This window comes from Pongo abelii, chromosome 19 (genome assembly GCF_028885655.2).
Source record: "Pongo abelii isolate AG06213 chromosome 19, NHGRI_mPonAbe1-v2.0_pri, whole genome shotgun sequence".
Taxonomy (NCBI): Eukaryota; Metazoa; Chordata; class Mammalia; order Primates; family Hominidae; genus Pongo; species Pongo abelii.
This window is the reverse complement of record NC_072004.2, coordinates 238,962-257,988: the sequence shown is the minus strand read 5'-3', so window position 1 is coordinate 257,988 and position 19,027 is coordinate 238,962. Positions and strand designations below refer to the sequence as shown.

General features: G+C 50.9%; 1 protein-coding gene across 5 annotated transcripts in view; it reads left to right on the top strand.

Annotated features, from left to right (window-relative positions):
* Positions 1 to 19,027, top strand: part of RPH3AL (rabphilin 3A like (without C2 domains)) — a 189,111-nt gene that overhangs the window by 12,284 nt on the left and 157,800 nt on the right. Inside the window, exon 1 of one of the 5 annotated variants that reach the window (XM_063717950.1) lies at positions 16,509 to 16,712. The exons of 1 other annotated variant lie outside the window; for it this stretch is intronic. The gene's annotated coding sequence lies outside the window, so the exon portion shown is untranslated. Of the gene's footprint in view, positions 1 to 16,508; positions 16,713 to 19,027 lie in introns of those variants that run through there. 3 more of the 5 variants (XM_063717953.1, XM_054535326.2, XM_063717951.1) reach the window with 3 other exon arrangements.

Here is a 19,027-nt window from a genome sequence, read left to right as displayed (position 1 = left end):
GATTTTAGTGAAGGTTATGTCGAGGTTATGTTGAGCCAGCCAGTGAGCTATGAAAGAGAAAAGTCACCTCAAGCAAAGGGATGCATTTTATGAATGCGTTTCATAAATAATCATAAAAAGGCCATGCAAGGACAGCTAATCTAAATGTTTACAGGTATTTTAATTGTGCATCATTCCGTTTGGTCTCCTTTGCAGTCTCTGTCTCCTCACTGACCCATCCCTTCTCAGCCCACTACAGTTGTAGTTCTGGCACCGTTGTGCTATCAAAGCCGCTTTACAACATCACCACTGTCCTTCCAAGTCATCGAGCGTCACCACTGTCCTTCCAAGTCATCGAGCGTCACCAGTGTCCTTCCGAGTCATTGAGTCCAGTGGACAACCTTTGTCCTTGTTGTCCCTGACCTGCCAGCAACATTTGACACTCCTGACCACTCTTTCCTTCTTGAAATGTTGTATCTGCCCGGCTTTTGGGACACCATCCTCATGATTCTCTGGCCATCCCGTCTCCTTTGCACATAAATCTTCCCTTCTCAAGGGAATGTTGAGAAGCCTCTGAATGTTGGCGTTTTCCGAGCTTGGCCTAAGGACTCTGTTCTTGAAGCTCTGTCTGTGTATTAAGGTATTCTCATCTACACTCACAGCTACGATCATGTCCTACATGCTGATGACTTCTAATTTTCTATCCTTAGCCGACAGCCCATCTATCCAACATCCAACTCAGCCTCCCATCTTGCTCACACATCCCTGGGACAGGGACTGTTGGCTGCTGTGTTGGTTGTTGTGTTTGTTTGAGTTCCCCCAAATGCCAACTCTAAGACGAGGAATTGAGTGTGGAGTTTATCTGGGAGAGGGTCTTAGGAAACACGGGTGGAGGAGTGGACAAGTGAGACAGGGAAGGCAGGACAGTTAATAAAGTTTTCACTATCCTGCCAGCTACCTCTGTGCACAACCACAGCTCAGTCCTCTGGGAGGACTCTGGGAGGCGGTGCCAAAGCATGCCGGTGATCCCAAGTGAGGGGCAACGAAGCTTCTCAGAAGCTGGGTATCACCCACCATCTCTCAGAAGCTGGCTATTACCCGCCGCCCCTCAGAAGCTGGGTGTCACCCACCGCCCCTCAGAAGCTGGGTGTCACCCGCCGCCCCTCAGAAGCTGGGTGTCACCCGCCGCCCCTCAGAAGCTGGGTGTCACCCGCCGCCCCTCAGAAGCTGGGTGTCACCCGCCGCCCCTCAGAAGCTGGGTGTCACCCGCCGCCCCTCAGAAGCTGGGTATTATCCACCAACTCTCAGAAAAGGTGGCTTCTGGAGGTCCTAACCTCCAGTTGCCAAACATGCAACTGGAGAAAAGCCCCAGGCAGAGTCACAGGTGTCGGGAGGAAGAAGCTTTCTGCATGTAGAGGTGAATGGCGGGGGATGGAGGTGGAGAAGACATTGTCAGCTGCAATTGCCCACCCAACCTTTGCCCCCTTCCTGCAGAGCTCTGATCTTGTTCTGGTCCCTGTGCCCACCGACAGCCTGCCCCGTATCTTCACAAGAGAATCCTGATTGGCCAGAGTTGTTATGGTCATCCCATTCTCTTTGTCAATGTTATGTTTGAGAAAGAACCTGTTACCCACTCCTGGCCAATGAGAGTTGAAGATCATCTACCTGAGGCTCCAGGGAAAAGTTTGCTCCTTCATCAAAGGGAGGAGGAGACACACTCCTCTTCTGCTGCTGGGCACGGTCGGCCATGGATGTGTTGCCTGGGTCTGTGGCAAACATCTCGCGACAGTGACAGGAGCTAATTGGAAGGCAGAGCCAGTGTCCTGAGGATGGCAGGATCTCTGAGAACCCCAATCCTTAAGATATACCCAAGCTTGGCACCAACTGAATGTTTAAGAAAAAAAAAAAAAAGACACACCCAAGTGAAATTCTTGCATATGGGCACCAGGAGCCATCAAAAATGTTCATATCAGCAAAGCTCATAGTAGCAAAAAGCTGGAACCACTCAGTGATATAGTCACACATGGAATATTATACATCAGCGAAAGGATGATCTATGCCCCCACAACATGGATGAACCTTGGAAACAGTATTAAATTAAAAAAAGGGGCCAGGCACGGTGGCTCACACCTGTAATCCTAGCACTTTGGGAGGTCGAGGCAGATGGATTGCCTGAGCTCAGGAGTTCGAGGCCAGCCTGGGCAACATGGTGAAACCCCATTTCTACTAAAATACAAAAACTTAGCCAGGCATGGCAGCATATGCCTATAATCAGCTGCTCGGGAGGCTGAGGCAGGAGAATTGCTTGAACCCAGGAGAGGGAGGTTGCAGTGAGCGAGACTCAGTGTCTAAAAAAAAAAAAGAAGTCTGTTTAACATACATGTATTTATGATACAACAGTATTTTACAGTGCAATAAAAAGTGTAAACTATAGGGCAGGGACAGTGGTGACCTCTTGGTGGGGACCGGGGAGTGGGGGAAGGGAGGGGCGCACAGGACGATGAGACGGTTGGTTATGTTTGACTTCTTGGTTTGGATAGTGGGTTCATGCTTGTTTAAGGAAAAGATAAAGAAAGAAAAAAACCTGGATCTTTTTTTTGTTGAGGTCCAGGCTGGAGTGGAGTGGCGCCATCCCGGCTCACTGCGGCCTCCGCCTCCCGGGTTCAAGTGATTCTCCTGCCTCAGCCTCCCAAGTAGTGGAGTGCCATGGTTGTACCACTGTACTCCAGCCTGGATGACAGAGTGAGACCCTGTCTCAAAAAAAAAAAAAAAAAAAAAAAAAAGGTTGCCAATACAATCAAGGGCAATGTCGTTCAAGTTTTGGAAATGGGCAAAAGAGAATGCTGCGTGTCCTTTCTGTGGAATGCCAGGTGTTGCCCTCCTAACTCTTGGGGATTATGATTCTATGGGGTGCACCTTTACTTACCTTTCTAATAACTAGGCTATTTTACAACTCCATAGGGATAAAAGCTAAGCTGTAAAAAAACTTACAGTAATGCAAGTGACTCTTACCTACAAGAATACAAATGAATTTTGTCTGGCAAAGATACAATTGATTTCTATCCCAGAGAAAAGATAATCTCAAAACATTACATTTTATTGTTCTGTAGGATATTATGGGTATTAACCACTTTGCATTTATTAGCAACTTCATTTCAGCATTTCTTTAATATATTTGGCCTTGAACAACATGGGTTTGAACTGTGTGGGTCCACTTACATGTGGATTTTTTTCAATACATATATTGGAAACTTTTTTGGAGATTTGTAACAATTTGAAAAAACTAGAAGATGAACTGCATAGCCTGGAAATATTGAAAAAATGAAGAAAAAGTTAGGTCATGAATGCATAAAATATATGTAGTACTAGTGTATTATTTTAAGAGATAGGGTCTTGCTCTGTTGCCCAGGCTAGAGGGCAATGGCACAATCACTCACTGCAGCCTCCAACTCCTGAGGTCAAGCTGTCCTCCTGTTTCAGCCTTCCAGGTAGCTGGGACTACAGTCACAGGCCACTACACCTGGCTAATTTTTACATCTTTTATTTTATTTTATTTTTGTAGAGACAGGGTCTCACTATGTTGAGACTCCATCTCAAAAAAAGAAAAAACAAAGGGAAAGAACTCAGAGATATAGTCACATGTGGGATGTCAAATATCAGCAAAAGAATGAACGGTGCCCCCACGACATGGGCACCAGGAGCTGTCAAGAATAGTTCCTATCAAGGAAAATTCTAGAAAATTTTCTCTACAAGAGACAGAGTCTTGCTATGTTTCTCAGGCTGGTCTTGAACACCTGGCCTGAAGCAATCCTCCTGCCTTGGCCTCCCAAAGTGCTAGGATTATAGGCATGAACCACTGCACCTAGGCCAATACTAGTTTTAAAAAATCATTTACCACCATAAAATATACATACATCCACTTTAAAAAGTTAAAATGTATCAAAACTTACCCACACATTTACAGACCATGCCTGCAGTCAAGAGAAATGTAAACGAATTTAAAGATGCAGTATTAAATCTAACTGTATAAAGTTAACTGTAACACATACTGGACTACTGTGATAATTTAAAGATGCAATGTTAAATTGTAACTGTATAAAGTTCACTGTAGCCGGGCGTGGTGGCTCATGCTTGTAATCCCAGCACTTTGGGAGGCCAAGGCAGGTGGATCACCTGAGGTCAGGAGTTCCAGATCAGCCTGACCAATTTGGTGAAACCCGCTCTCTACTAAAAATACAAAAAAAATTGGCTGGGCATGTTGGCGGGCATCTGTAATCCCAGCTACTCGGGAGGCTGAGGCCAGAGAATTGCTTGAACCTGGGAGGCAGAGGTTGCAGTTAGCCAAGGTTGCGCCATTGCACTCCAGCCTGGGCAACAAGAACAAAACTCCATCTCAAAAAAAAAAGATAACCGTAACACATACTGTAGTACTGTGATAATTTAAAGATGCAGTGTTAAATTGTAACTGTATAAAGTTAACGGTAACACTGTGCTACTGTGATAATTTAAAGATGCTGTGTTAAATCATAACTGTATAAAGTTCACTGTAACATTGCGCTACTGTGATAATTTAAAGATGTAGTGTCAAATCGTAACTGTATAAAGTTACTTGTAACACATACTGCATTACTGTGATAATTTAAAGATGTAGTGTCAAATCGTAACTGTATAAAGTTACTTGTAACACATACTGCATTACTGTGATAATTTAAAGATGCAGTGTTAAATCCTAACTGTGTAAAGTTCATTATAACACATACTGTGCTACTGTGATAATTTTGTAGCCACCTCCTGTTGCTATTTTAATCAGCCCAACTGTTGCAAATATCCTCTTAAGATGTCATGTGACAAAGTAAATTATCTAGCCAGTGTCTCATTCCTATAATCCCAGCACTTTAGGAGCCCGGGGAAGGAAGATCACTTGAGGTTGGAAGTTTGAAACCAGAAATTTTTTCTACAAAAGAAAAATTAAAAAATTACCCAGGCATGGTGGTGCCTGCCTGTAGTCCCAGCTACTCAGGAGGCTGAAGGAGAGGATCAGGTGAACCCGGGAGTTGGAGGCTGCAGTGAGCTGTGACTGTGTCACTGCACTCCAGCCTGGGCGATGGAGCAAGACTCTGTCTCAAAACAAAAACAAAAACAAACATGATTTGCATTTCTCTGCAAATCAAAACCACAATAAGATACCATCTCACACCAGTTAGAATGGCAATCATTAAAAAGTCAGGAAACAACAGGTGCTGGAGAGGATGTGGAGAAATAGGAACACTTTTACACTGTTGGTGGGACTGTAAACTAGTTCAACCCTTGTGGAAGTCAGTGTGGCGATTCCTCAGGGATCTAGAACTAGAAATTCCATTTGACCCAGCCATCCCATTACTGGGTATATACCCAAAGGACTATAAATCATGCTGCTATAAAGACACATGCACACGTATGTTTATTGCGGCATTATTCACAATAGCAAAGACTTGGAACCAACCCAAATGTCCAACAATGATAGACTGGATTAAGAAAATGTGGCACATATACACCATGGAATACTATGCAGCCACAAAAAATGATGAGTTCACGTCCTTTGTAGGGACATGGATGAAATTGGAAATCATCGTTCTCAGTAAACTATCGCAAGAACAAAAAACCAAACACCGCATATTCTCACTCATAGGTGGGAATTGAACAATGAGAACACATGGACACAGGAAGGGGAACATCACACTTCGGGGACTGTTGAGGGGTGGGGGGAGGGGGGAGGGATAGCATTGGGAGATATACCTAATGCTAGATGACGAGTTGGTGGGTGCAGCGCACCAGCATGGCACATGTATACATATGTAACTTACCTGCACATTGCGCACATGTACCATAGAGCCGAAAGTATAATAATTAATAATAATAATAGTAATAATAATAATAATAAAAAGAAAAAAAAAAAACCAAACATGAACAAACCCGCCGTGTGAGGCTAATTATCTCCACATGAGCAGCTTGCCTCTCCGGTAAGTTGTGAACAGCAGGAAAAAGTGATCGACTGGAGTTCTCCGGTGTCTTTCACTGTGTTTAGTGCAATGCCCTAAACCTTAGCAACACCCTAGGACCCAGATGAACTGCTACAAATGATGCTGGAAGTGCTCCCAAAAAGCAAAGGGAAGTCCTGACATTACAAGAAAAAGCTGAATTGCCTGATATGTACCATAGATTGAGGTCTGCAGCTGCGGCGGCCTGCTGTTTCAGACAGAGCATTCATCTTGTAGACAGATGATATAAACTTACAGTAATCAGTCAGTGTCTGTACAGTACTGTCAATGTGTTTTCTCTCTGATTTTCTTAATAACATTTTACTTACTTTACTGTATATGACACATATACAAAAAACATGTTCATTGACTGTTTATGCCATTGGTAAGGCTTCTGGTTAATAGTAGGCTATCGTTACTTACATTCTGGGGGAGTCAGAAGTTACACACGGATTTTTGACGGCACGGGGATTGGCAGCCTTAACCTCCATGCTGGTCAAAGGTCAACTGTGTTTGTGTGGGTGTACGTTTATGTTTATATATAAACACATACATAATACATATTATATACATATATCAAATGTATAAAAATAATATATGTTTATATATACAATAGACGTTTATATGGTATATATATGTTTATAGATACTATATATGTTTGTGTATAATATATACATTTCTTTCCTTCAAATTATTTGAACCAGTTTTAACATCTTATTGGTTTCTTCGTCAAAGTGTTGAATAAAATTTTACATCAAAGGCATGATTTGACCTTTTTGAAAACTGTAATTTAGCACAGAAATAAAATGCTTCCCCCCTTACTTTAAAAGAACAACTTTCTATCTTAACATTTTTGTCTTCTTTTTTTTTGAGGCAGAGTCTCACTGAGTTGCCCAGGCTGGAGTGCAGTGGCGCAATCTTGGCTCACTGTAGCCTCCTCCTCCCAGGTTCAAGCTATTCTCCTGCTTCAGCCTCCTGAGTAGCTGGGACTACAGGCGCCCGCCACCATGCCCAGCTAATTTTTGTATTTTCAATAGAGACAGGATTTCACCATGTTAGCCAGGCTGGTCTTGAACTCCTGGCCTCAAGTGATCTGCCTGCCTCGGCCTCCCAAAGGGCTGGGATTACAGGTGAGACCTGGCCTCATTCTATCTTAACTTGTATTTATTTATCTGGAAAATGCTTCTAAGCCTACAACTGCGCATGGAATGGGCAGCTCTTGGAGCACAGCTGTTTGTCTCCTCAGTCGGACCAAGTTCCCTGAGGTCAGAAAGTATGAGAAAGTATGATTTATTTCTGCTCTTGCAGCCCTGCCCAGCTCTTGGCCCAGAGCTGACGTTCTGTGAGTGGCTAAATGAGCAAAGCAAGGGGAATGGAACCGATTCTTGTAACTCTGAAAGAGATTGGGCAAGTATACTCCTATTCGATAGATGAGGAAACTGATACACAGAGATGTAAAGTGAATCGCTCAACCTCACAATGCTAATTAGTCACCAAACGGGCTGGAACCCATGTTCCCAGTTCCAGGAATCCTGCAAGAGAGCGGTGGACTTCACAATGATATTTGTTGACCAACCAGTGAGATGGTGGCATCTTCACTGTTGGTGTCGGCTTCCTCGTTTATACTTTCTCCTTGTGGTCTCAGCGACTGTTATTGTTATGAGCTCTTCAAACATTCTCCAGAGTGGAAGTTTCTTTCCCAAGAAGGATCAGGTTTTCGCCTTTGGCCGGCGCTGATGTGGGCAAACCCTGGGTAGGGCTTGTGGTTCATGCCTTTCCTGCTGTGTGCTCAGCCTGGGTCCCTCCAGCTGGCCCAGCGGCTGATTCCAGCTTTCCACTCTGTCCTGCCCACACTTGTGAGTGTCTTCCCCAAGGCAGACAAGCAGTGTCCACACTTCTGCAGCACCAGCCTTCGATGTGGGCAAGAGGAGTCCCTGCCCTCTGTCCCCTGCTCCACCGGATCCTGTTCTGGCTCCACTCCAGCTGTATCTCTCCCTGAGAGACGGGAATCACGTGGAATTGAGGGGTCTCACCCACGTAGAGCCTATCCCCCCTCCTTCCTTCTAGCCCACAATCCGAGTACCTTGGAACTTGGAGTTTCTTGCCCAAATAGCCCCAGCCTGCTTGTAGGGCCTATGTGGGCCTCTTTCCTGAGTCTTTCCTCCGGAGCACCCCTAGGCCCAAGGGCAGCATGGATGGAAACTGCACGGGGCAGGCTCAGGCGTCCACACCCAAGTGCTCACGGGACCTTCTCAGTGCTGGAGCTGGAAGTAGGAAGAGGAGGTGCAGGCCTGGGGCAGGCTGCAGAACCCTGAAGAATCTGAAATTCGAAATTTAAGTCTGACCTTCCAGGTTGTTACGAAAGTATGTTTGTCAAGGTAGGAGAACAGTACATATTTTACTTAACAGTTTGTCATAGCTTTTAATATTTAGACATAAGGTGTGTGGGCCGCTGTGTCTGCTCTTGCCCCAGGCTTTGCAACTGTGAAGAGCAGGTCTGTGCTTCCCTTTTCCTCCTTTGAGAACTCACTCCAACCGCTTCCTGATTTTCACTTCATACCTTAAAAAAAAAGGAAAAGAAAAACTCTACAACTAGTTAAGCAGATTGTACTACCTCCACATGGTGGACTACTCGGCTGCCTCTTAAAAAGAACGAGGCAGCTCATTTTACGCTGATGTGGAACAAAGACTGTTCACAGAGAGGGAGCGAGGCGCGATGTGCGGGGTTTGCTAACATCTGCTGCCCCTGTGCTCCACCCCAACCCCAGCACCTCTTTGCTGTTTCTCCGGCACCTGCTGCTCCCTGCCACTGGAACACTCTTGCCCTGGCTGTCCTTGCTTTGTTCACGTGTCACCTTATCAGAGAAGCCTTTCCTGACCTTTCCCCTGTGTCCCTTTGCTGTGCTTACTCCCCTCCACAGCACGAGTCACCGCTTGACGTGTACATCTGTTTATCTGTCTAGCACTTTCTCTTTCTACTAGAAACAGGAAAGCTGGAAACTTTGTTTTGTTCCCAGCTGTACTCCCATCACCTAAAGTAGTGCCTGGCATACAGCATCTTTCAATTAATACTTACCATATAAACACATGTGTGTAAAAGAGGTGCCATCTATGCATATATGTATGTGCCTGGAACACCGCTAAAAGGATACATAAGAAATGGGTAAAATGATTGTCTCTTTGGAAGGAGAGGAAAAGACACTTCGTTTTCACTCTATTTTCTTTTGTGATGCTTCATTTTGTTGCCACGTGGATATAATACTCATTTTGAATTTTTTTTTTTTTTTTTTTTTTGAGACAGAATCTCGCTGTGTCGCCCAGGCTGGAGTGCAATGGCGCGATCTCGGCTCACTGCAAGCTCCGCCTCCTGGGTTCAAGAGATTCTCCTGGCTCAGCCTCCTGAGTAGCTGGGATTACAGGTGTGCGACATCACGCCTGACTAATTTTTCTATCTTTAGTAGAGACAGGGTTTCACCATATTGGCCAGGCTGGCCTCAAACTCCTGACCTCAAGTGATCCGCCCGCCTCAACCTCCCAAAGTGCTGGGATTACAGGTATGAGCCACTATGCCTGGCCTGAATTTTTTTTTTTTTAAGTTGCACAAATTCATCAACAGAAGGAAAAACGTAAAAAGTGGTTGAGAGCTGGACACGGCAGCTCATGCCTGTAATCCCAGCACCTTGAGAGGCTGAGGCGGGTGGATCATCTGAGGTCGGGAGTTTGAGACCAGCCTGGCCAACATGGTGAAACCCTGTCTCTACTAAAAATACAAAAATTAGACTGGTATGGTGGCTCCCGCCTGTAGTCCCAGCTTCTTGGGAGGCTGAGGCAAGAGAACTGCTTGAACTCGGGAGGTGGAGGTTGCAGTGAGCCGAGGTTGTGCCGTTGCACTCCAGCCTGGGTGACAGAGCGAGAACCTGTGTAAAAAAAATGGGGTTGAGGCCTGGCGTGGTGGCTCACACTTGTAATCCCAGCACTTTGGGAGGCTGAGGCAGGAGGATCACTCAAGGACAAGAGTTTGAGACCAGCCTGGGCAACATAGGAAGACCCTATCTCTCCTTTTTTTTTTTTTTTTTGAGAGAGAGAGTCTGATTCTGTTGCCTGGGCTGGAGTGCAGTGGTACAATCGCAGCTCACTGCGACCTCTCCCTCCTGGGTTCAAGCGATTCTTCTGCCTCAGCCTCCTCAGTAGCAGGGATTACAGGTGCGTGCCATCATGCTGCTAATTTTCGTATTTTTGGTAGAGATGGGTTTCACCATGTTGGTCAGGTTGGTCTCGAACTCCTGACCTCATGATCTGCCCACCTCGGCCTCCCAAAGTGCTGGGATTACAGGTGCGAGCCACCGTGCCTGGCCTAATTTTTTAAAAAATTAGGCCAGGTGTGGTGGTGCACCCACAGTCCCAGCTACTCAGGAAGCTGAGGCCAGAGGATCACTTAAGCCTGGGAGTTCTAGGCTGCAGTGAGCCACAATGCACCACTGCACTGCAGCCTGGTGACAGAATGAGACCCTCTCTCAAGAAAAAAAAAAAAAAAAAAGTGGTTGAGTTTCATGATGGAATATTATATGGCAACGAAAAACAAACAATGGTCTAACGTGACCACACGTACAAATCCCTCAAATGTGCAGCAAAAATCCTGTAAGTTTTGGAAGAATACAAATGGGCAAATCCATGGAGACACAAGGCAGGTTAATGGTTGCAGGAGTTGCAGGGACGGCGACACCGGGAGTGATTATTTCATGGACATACGATATTCTTGCCCCACCCCTGTCAGCAGTGCTCAGAGAGAAAGAATGTTCTTATATTATCTTCCTTGTATGTGGAGGTTTATTATGGGAATTGGCTCACATGATTATGAGGGCTGAGAAGTATCACAATCTGCCACCTGCCAGGAGTTCCACTGTCTGAGGACAGGAGAGGGTGGATGCCCCAGCTCAAGACCAGAGAGCAAGTTCATCCGTCCCCTCCTTTTTGCTCTCTGTGTCCCTACATGACTGGATGATGTGCCCACTCACATTGGTGAGGGTGACCTTCACTCAGTCCACGATTCAAACGCAAATCTCTTTCCAGAAACACCGTCTCAGACACACCCCCAAAAAATGCCTAACTAGACACCTGGGCATCCCTTATCCAGTCAAACTTACACACAAAATTAACCCTCACAATTCTTATGGGGTGATTGAAAACGTTTTGAAACTACAGAGAGGTGGTGGTTGCATAACATCGTGAATGCTCTAAATGATACACTTTAGAATGGTTAATTGTATGTTATATGAATTTTGCCTCAATTTTTAAAAGCATACAGCATGACTGGGCATGGTGGCTCACGCCTGTAATCCCAACAGTTTGTGAGGCCGAGGCAGGGAGGTCACTTGAGCTCAGGAGTTTGAGACCAGCCGGGTGTAGTGGTACATGCTTGTAGTCTCAGCTAATCAGGAGGCTAAGGTGGGAGGATTGCTGGAGCCCAGGAGGTCAAGGCTTCAGTGAGCTGAGATCACACCACTGCACTCCAGCCTGGGTAACAGAGTGAGACCCTGTCTTCAAAACAAAACAAAACGAAATAAAACAAAACATACAGTATGATACCATTTTTGTAAAGTTTAAAACATACAAAACAGCCGGGTGCAGTGACTGACGCCTGTAATCCCAGCACCTCGGGAGGCCGAGCCGGGTGGATCATGAGGTCAGGAGATGAAGACCATCCTGGCTAACACGGTGAAACCCCATCTCTACTAAAAATACAAAAAATTAGCCGGACGTGGTGTCGTGCGCCTGTAGTCCCAGCTACTCAGGAGGCTGAGGCAGGAGAATGGCGTGAACCCAGGAGACAGAGATTGCAGCGAGCCGAGATCGCGCCACTGCACTCCAGCCTGGGCAACCGAGCGAGACTCTGTCTCAAAAAAAATAAAAGTGTCAGAATGAAAAGTAGACCTGCTGAAGACTGTCTCCACTCTACAGCCAATTCTAGTCTCCTATCGCATTTGTTTCCTGGGGCTGCCCTAGCAAATTACCACAAACTGGCTGACTTAAAACAAAATGGATGTATTCTTTCACAGTCCGGCAGCCGGAAGGCTGAAGTCAAGGTGTCAGCAGGGTGGTGCTCCCTCTGGAGGCTGAAGGGGAGAATCCGTCCTTCCTTCCTCCCGTTTCTGGAGGCTCCAGGTGTCCCTGGGCTTGTGGCTGCATCACTCCAATCTCTGCCTCCATCTTCCTAGGGCTGCCTTCTAGTCTCTAGGTACATCTTATAATGATGCTTGTCACTGGATTTAAGGCCTGCTAGATGTCCAGGATGATCTCATCATGACAGCCTCAATTTAATTATGTCTGCAAAACCCTTTTACCAAATAAAGTCACAGTTACAGGCTCTGGGAATTAGGATGTGGACATATATTTTTCAGGCCGTCATTTAACCTACTAGATCTATAAATCCGAGTTTCTTTCCTTTTTTTTTTCTGAGACAAGGTCTGCTGTGTCCCCCAGGATGGAGTGTAGTGTCGCCATCAAGGCTCACTGCAACTTCCACCCGCCAGGTTCAAGCGATCCTCCTACCTCAGCCCCCCAACCTGCCCGGCCCCCGTAGCTGGGAGTACAGGCACGCATCACCACAGCCTGCTAATTTTTTAATTTTTAGTAGAGCCAGGGCTCTCGCCATGTTGCCCACGCTGGTCTCAAACTCCCGGGCTCAAGTGAGCTTTGAGCTTCCTGCTTTGGCTTCCCAAAGTGCTGGGATCACAGGCGTGAGCCATTGTGCCCGACCTAAATCCAACTTTCTTTTTTCCAATTCCACTCCCTCCCCTCCCTGCAGTGCAGGTGCTGGCAGGTGGAAGGAGGGCTCTCTTCTCTTTCTCCCTCATCTTTCTGCTTCGATCCCCTCCAGATTTGGGCATCGGAGGGTTTCCCAGGAGCCTGTTTGTAATACATCCTCAGGCTGGCCTCTTGATCCTCTCCAGAGGAGCATCTCAGCCTCTGGTGACAGGTTCCCTTGCACCCGGGGCTTCTTCAAAGCTGCTTGACCCCCGCTTTCTTCCAGTTTCTACTTGGCTTTTGGGAAACTCTCCTGGTCAAAGAGTGGGAAGGAGGCCTGCTCCGTCTCTATGCAGTTTTGCCCCACTGCTGCAAGCACCGAGCAGTTTCCCCACCCCTAATTCTCCAGGCTAGAAAGAGGTAACAGGCTCTGGGCACGTGGTTTGGGTTAAGGGGTGGGGTGGGGGTGGGAGGGTGACCCCCAGGCCACATTTGGCAATACCTGAAGACATTTTTTATTGTCACAGCTGGGGGTTGGATGTGTGCCACTACGATTTAGGGGGCAGAGGCCAGGGATGCTGCTAAACATCGTACCATACACAGGACAGTCCCCTCACCCCCGAGAGGATTACCTGGCTGAAAAAGTCAGTTGTGCTGTGGCTGAGTAACCCTGCTCAGGGTTACTGCTCCCGAACTCCAGGGCCCCACACTCTGCTCCTGGAGCTGTGGAGTGCCAGCCAGGCTTCTGGGGAGGGAGAGACCCATCCTGCAGGCAGCCTCGATTCCTTGGAAGGATCTTCTGGGTCGGGGTGGGGGGGTGGGTGAAGGGGAAAACACAGATGGGGTTAAAGACAAGCTTGTCTTCTCATAACCTGTTGACCTATTGCCTGGGTAGCTCCCCTCCCAAGGAATACGGTCCTCTGGTATCAGTAGGGAGGCAGTGAGGGGCAAAGGACCAGCTTGGTTCCCTCTTGGAAAGTCTTGAAGGGTGTCTGGCAGCTCCTGTTTAGAGGCGAAGGTCCTTATCACCTATCCACCTCAGTGGATATGTTTGAATGTATCCCAGAGGCTTATGTGCTGGCAACTGAATCCCATTGTAACAGTGGTGGGGGATGGACATATTCAATAAGAGCCAGATATGGGGTGACTAGGCCATGAGGGCCGAGCCCTCTTGAATGGATTAATATTGTTCTGGCAGGGCTGGGCATGGTGGCTCACACCTGTAATCCCAGCAGTTTGGGAGGCCGAGGTGGGTGGATCACGAGGTCAGGAGATCGAGACCATCCTGTAAATGGTGAAATCCCGTCTCTACTAAAAATACAAAAAATTAGCCAGGCGTGGTGGTGGGCGCCTGTAGTCCCAGCTACGTGGGAGGCTGAGGCAGGAGAATGGCATGAACCTGGGAGGCGGAGCTTGCAGTGAGCCGAGATTGCACCACTGCACTCCAGCCTGGGGGACAGAGCAAAACTCTGTCTCAAAAAAAAAAAAAAAAAAAAAAAAAAAAAAAAAAAATTTGTTCTGGCAGAAGTGAGTTAGGTCTCGTGAGAGCAGGTTGTTCTAAAGTGAGTCTGGCCCTGGTGACTCTCCCTCCGTTGTGCGCGCACTTGCTTTTGCCTTCTAACTTCCACCGAGATGACCCGCCCTCGCCAAATGCTGGTGCCATGCTCTTGAACTTCCCAGGCTCCAGAACCATGAACTGAATATACTTTTTTTCTTTACAATTTACTCGGTCGGTGGCATTATGTTATAGAAACAGAGAACAGACTAAGGCAGCGGTTCTAGTAGAAATTCCTAGACAATAGGAAGTGCCCAGTAGTGTTCATTTATTCACTTGAAGTCTGCTCCCATCTCTAGACAGCAAGCTCCTTGGAGGCAAAGGATTCTCTTCACCTCTGTATCCCCAGCTCCTAACAATTATCTGTTGATGAGTAAATGAGGAGTCCACCTTATTTAGAGAATCGTTGGATTTACAGCTAGCAAGGTCTCTCTCTCTCTCTGTCTGTCTGTCTGTCTGTCTATTAGTAATCCCAGTAATTTATCTGAAGAAAGAGAAGAAATGAGCTTGCTTGGACCAAGGAGCAAAAAGAGAAGACAGGAGACCACTTTGAATGTCGCTGAGTAGATGGGGAATGAGGCTCTTGCCTAGACTATGGGAAGAGGAGTTAGTAAAAGGGCTGCATCACCAGCCCCTCCCCATGACATTGGAGTGAGGAGCTGTGCAGCCTGGTGGCTGGTCTAGGGTGGGGTGCACTCGTGTGGAGTGAGGAGCTGTACAGCCTGGTGCCTGGTCTAGGGTGGGGTGCACTCGTGTGGAGTGAGGAGCTGTACAGCCTGGTGGCTGGTTAGGGTGGGGTGCACTCGTGTGGAGTGAGGAGCTGTACAGCCTGGTGCCTGGTCTAGGGTGGGGTGCACTCGTGTGGAGTGAGGAGCTGTACAGCCTGGTGGCTGGTTAGGGTGGGGTGCACTCGTGTGGAGTGAGGAGCTGTACAGCCTGGTGCCTGGTCTAGGGTGGGGTGCACTCGTGTGGAGTGAGGAGCTGTACAGCCTGGTGGCTGGTTAGGGTGGGGTGCACTCGTGTGGAGTGAGGAGCTGTACAGCCTGGTGCCTGGTCTAGGGTGGGGTGCACTCGTGTGGAGTGAGGAGCTGTACAGCCTGGTGGCTGGTTAGGGTGGGGTGCACTCGTGTGGAGTGAGGAGCTGTACAGCCTGGTGCTTGGTCTAGGGTGGGGTGCACTCGTGTGGAGTGAGGAGCTGTACAGCCTGGTGCCTGGTCTAGGGTGGGGTGCACTCGTGTGGAGTGAGGAGCTGTACAGCCTGGTGGCTGGTTAGGGTGGGGTGCACACGTGTGGACACCTGTGTGGCAGCAGCCCCCACGCTGCAGTGAGTGTGCAGGAGCCCCCCCCACCCGCCATGAGAGGATGAGGCTGCCTCACACTGGGTCGGGGGGAGGGCAGTGGAACAATCCTGAGTGTGCTGCCTTGTGGGCCAAGGGGACAAACGCTGGGGCAGGAGAGAAGGGAGTGGTTTCTGGAGTTAGCCAGGAGGCTGCACCTGTGTTTACCCGTTAGCTATCCCCAGGGCACAGACAGATAAAGGTGGTTTCGTTACTGTCATTCGGACCTTATGTGGTAAGACCTGGGAAAACAAGGGTTAAGTGAAACGTGTGAGAATCCCGTCTAGGAAGAGCTGGCACAGAGCAGAGGTGCAACGAGTGTTTACTGAAAGCTGTAATGGTGAATAGAAGGTTGGGCGATTGGTTCGTGTGGGCTCCACAGGGGTACAGCTATAGCCAAGAGGAAGGCTTCAGGGAGGCAGCCTCAGGTCACCTATACGTTGGCCATCCCAAGGAAGGTCGAGTCACCCCGGAGGCACCGAGTGGTGGACCACCGTCTGTGCAAGCGGCGGTGTGAGCAGCTCCCGGGGGCTGGGGGGTGGGCTAAGGCCGGTGGGATTCCTGCACCCTTGAGGCTTTAGGGTTAGGAGGTGAGGAGGGAATATTAACATTAATAACGCTCTCCAGTGGAGGGCCTACAGTGAGCGAGACCTTGGGTCGTAATCTCATTCAATCATCACAACAGGACTATTGTTGTCTCTGTTTTGCAAAGAAACTGAGGCTTGGAGTTCGAGACCAGCCCGGGTAACATAGTGGAACCTCGTCTCCACAAAACATACAAACATTAGCCGGTTGCGGGAGCAGTGCCTGCGGTCCCGACGGCCGGGGAGGCTGGGGCGAAAGGGTCGCCGGAGCCCAGGAGGCGGAGGCTGCAGGGAGCCGCGCCCCTAACCCTCCGGCGAGACCGTGGGGACCCGTCCCGCGGCGAGGTCACCATCCAGAGGTCGCCCGGCCTGTGCCCTCCGGCCCGGGCTCTGCAGCGACAGGTCCCAGCCGGGCGGGCGGGGCGGGCGCCGGTTTCGCGGTTTTGGCCGCCAGAGGGCAGCGAGGGAGCGCGCGGGCCGCGGGGCCGAACCCCAGGTGAGTCCGGGGGGAAGTGGGGCCGCCCCAGGTCCGGGGCCCAGGCCGAGGCCGGGGGGTGCGCGCGGCTCAGCGGCGGGGCCGGCGGGGGGCGCGCAGGGCGGCGACGGGGACCCGGGAGCTCTCGGCGCCCCGGGTGGGGGCGATTCCGGGGCCGGCGGGGAGCGGGCGGGGCCTGGAGCCGGGTTTTTCCTCCCGCCGGTGGCCGGAGCCTGCGCGCTGCACTCGGGCCCCGAGCCCCCCACTCCGAACGGCTCGCGCTCGCCCCGGCCTCGGGGACCCTCGGGGACCCTGCGGTGCCCCCCGCTCGGGGTGGGGGCGGGGGCGGGACGCGGCGGGGGTGGGGGAGGGCGGCGCCGGGCGAGTTCCGGGCGGCGAGTCCACAGCGCGGCGGTTCCCAGCGCACGTGCGGGAGGGGCCCGGGGGTCCAGGCTGCCGCCCCCTCTGCGCCCGGCCTCGCCTGGGGTGGGGACCCGGCGCCCCACGAGACTGGGGGACACCGTGGGGCCCCGGGCCCTGCACACTTGGGCTTCCGCCCGCGGCTGGGTGGTCGGAAGGGGGGGCGCGCGTGCAGGATTTGGGGGGCCCCTTCTCACGGCCGAGACCGACGCCTCCACTCGCCGCGCCCAGCCTGAGTCCCGCGGGGTCGGCTTCCAGCCCTCTCAGAGCCGCTTCCCGGAGTCGGGCGGAGGCATCGGGGAAGCGCTTCCATCCGTCCGGGGCGCCTCACTGCGCTGGGCCCGCCGTGGAGCCGCCTTTCCTTCCCTGCGCCGCACACAGGCCTCTGCCGGGGCGTCTGGGGCTTGTGCCTCCTGCCCGGCTGCTCAGAGGGCAGCGTGACCCGAGGGTCGCCTGGGTCCGTAACACCTCGGGGGTCGTCCTGCTGCAGCTGGAGACCCGTCCCCGGGGAGATCAGAGCCATGGAGATTCCGGGGAATGGTCATTGTCACCCTGCGTCTGTGCGGCGCGCACCTTTGACCCTCCCGGCACTGAGGGCAGGGGGAGCCCTGGGGAGCCCTGGGGACGCCCCTGCAGACCCTGGTGGGCGCGGGGGTGGGTAGAGCCAGGCCTGCAGTCCCGTCCCCGCCCCGCCCGACACCGGGGGAGATCGCGCCCGGGCCGCCTCCAGCCCGCACCCCCACCGCCACCCCGCGTATCTGACATCCCCTCGGCCTCCCATCTCCCATCTCCTGAAAAACACAAAAGCCGGCATCTGAGCCGTCAGCTTGTTTCCTCTTCTCTGTCACGTTTTCCCACAAGAGCTCGGCACCTGCTGCCCCCTCCCCCCCAGCCGCCCCCCTCCATCCTCTGCAGCCTGGCTGCCGGCGGCCACTTCGCTGAAACTTCTAAACCCAAAAGTCGTTTCGTTTCCAAACACGCCTCTCCTGTGGTGCCTCGGTCGCTCTCCCCGGGAAGCGGGCCCCTGCGCGCTGGTGTCCAGCTTGCAGCCTCCCCGCCCTCATTTCTGGGCGTGCCTCTTTCCTGCTTCCTTCTCCTCTGCTGAGCCTTTTTCCCTCTCTCCTGGGACTGTTTTCCCAGGCCCTGTGTTGTACTTCTCACGGAGCTGACTCCAGGAGTCCTCTGGGAATGCCCCCTCTGACTTCCAGCCCACCCTGTCTTGCTCTCTGGGTGCCCCGGTGTCACCGCAAACTCAGCGCACCCGACTCGCCTCCTCCTCCCAGGCAGCTGCCCTCACTCACTTCCCGCTGGTGGGTTTCCCTCATTCTCTGTCATTTACACTGGTCTCCGAAATGTGTCTGCCTCTCCCCTCTCCTTTGTGATCGATTCCTACAGGCCTTGAACATCTCAGTCCAGAGTACAGAGGCCTCTTAGCTGGTCTCTCTCCTGTGGGAACCCCCTCCAGCCCCATGCGGCAATCCATCTGGCATGTCCCCTCTAGAATGATGGTCCCTTTCACCCTGTCACCGACCCCTGCCCCACCGAGATATCTTCAGAGGCTCCATATGTCCTCCCGGGCAAAGCTCAGCTCCCCTGCCCGCATTTGAAGGCCCTCAGTCACGTGGCCTCATTCTCTCAAACCAATTTCCAATCCTGCAGCTTCTTCCCTCCTGCCCTGGTTGGGCCCTCTCACCCCACCCTCTGGGACTTGGCTCAGGTGCAGCTTCCTTGGAAAAGCTTTGCTCACCTCCCTGGCTGCACCGGGACCCTTCCCTGGCTTCCCACTCCACAATGCCCTCAGGCCACCAGCTGCAGCTGTCGGCTGATCTCACATCCCCTTCTGTCCCTGATGGCAGCGGGAAGCTTGTTCTCCTTCTCTCTGGCTCTCCAGGACTGGGTGCCCTGCGAGCGCTCAA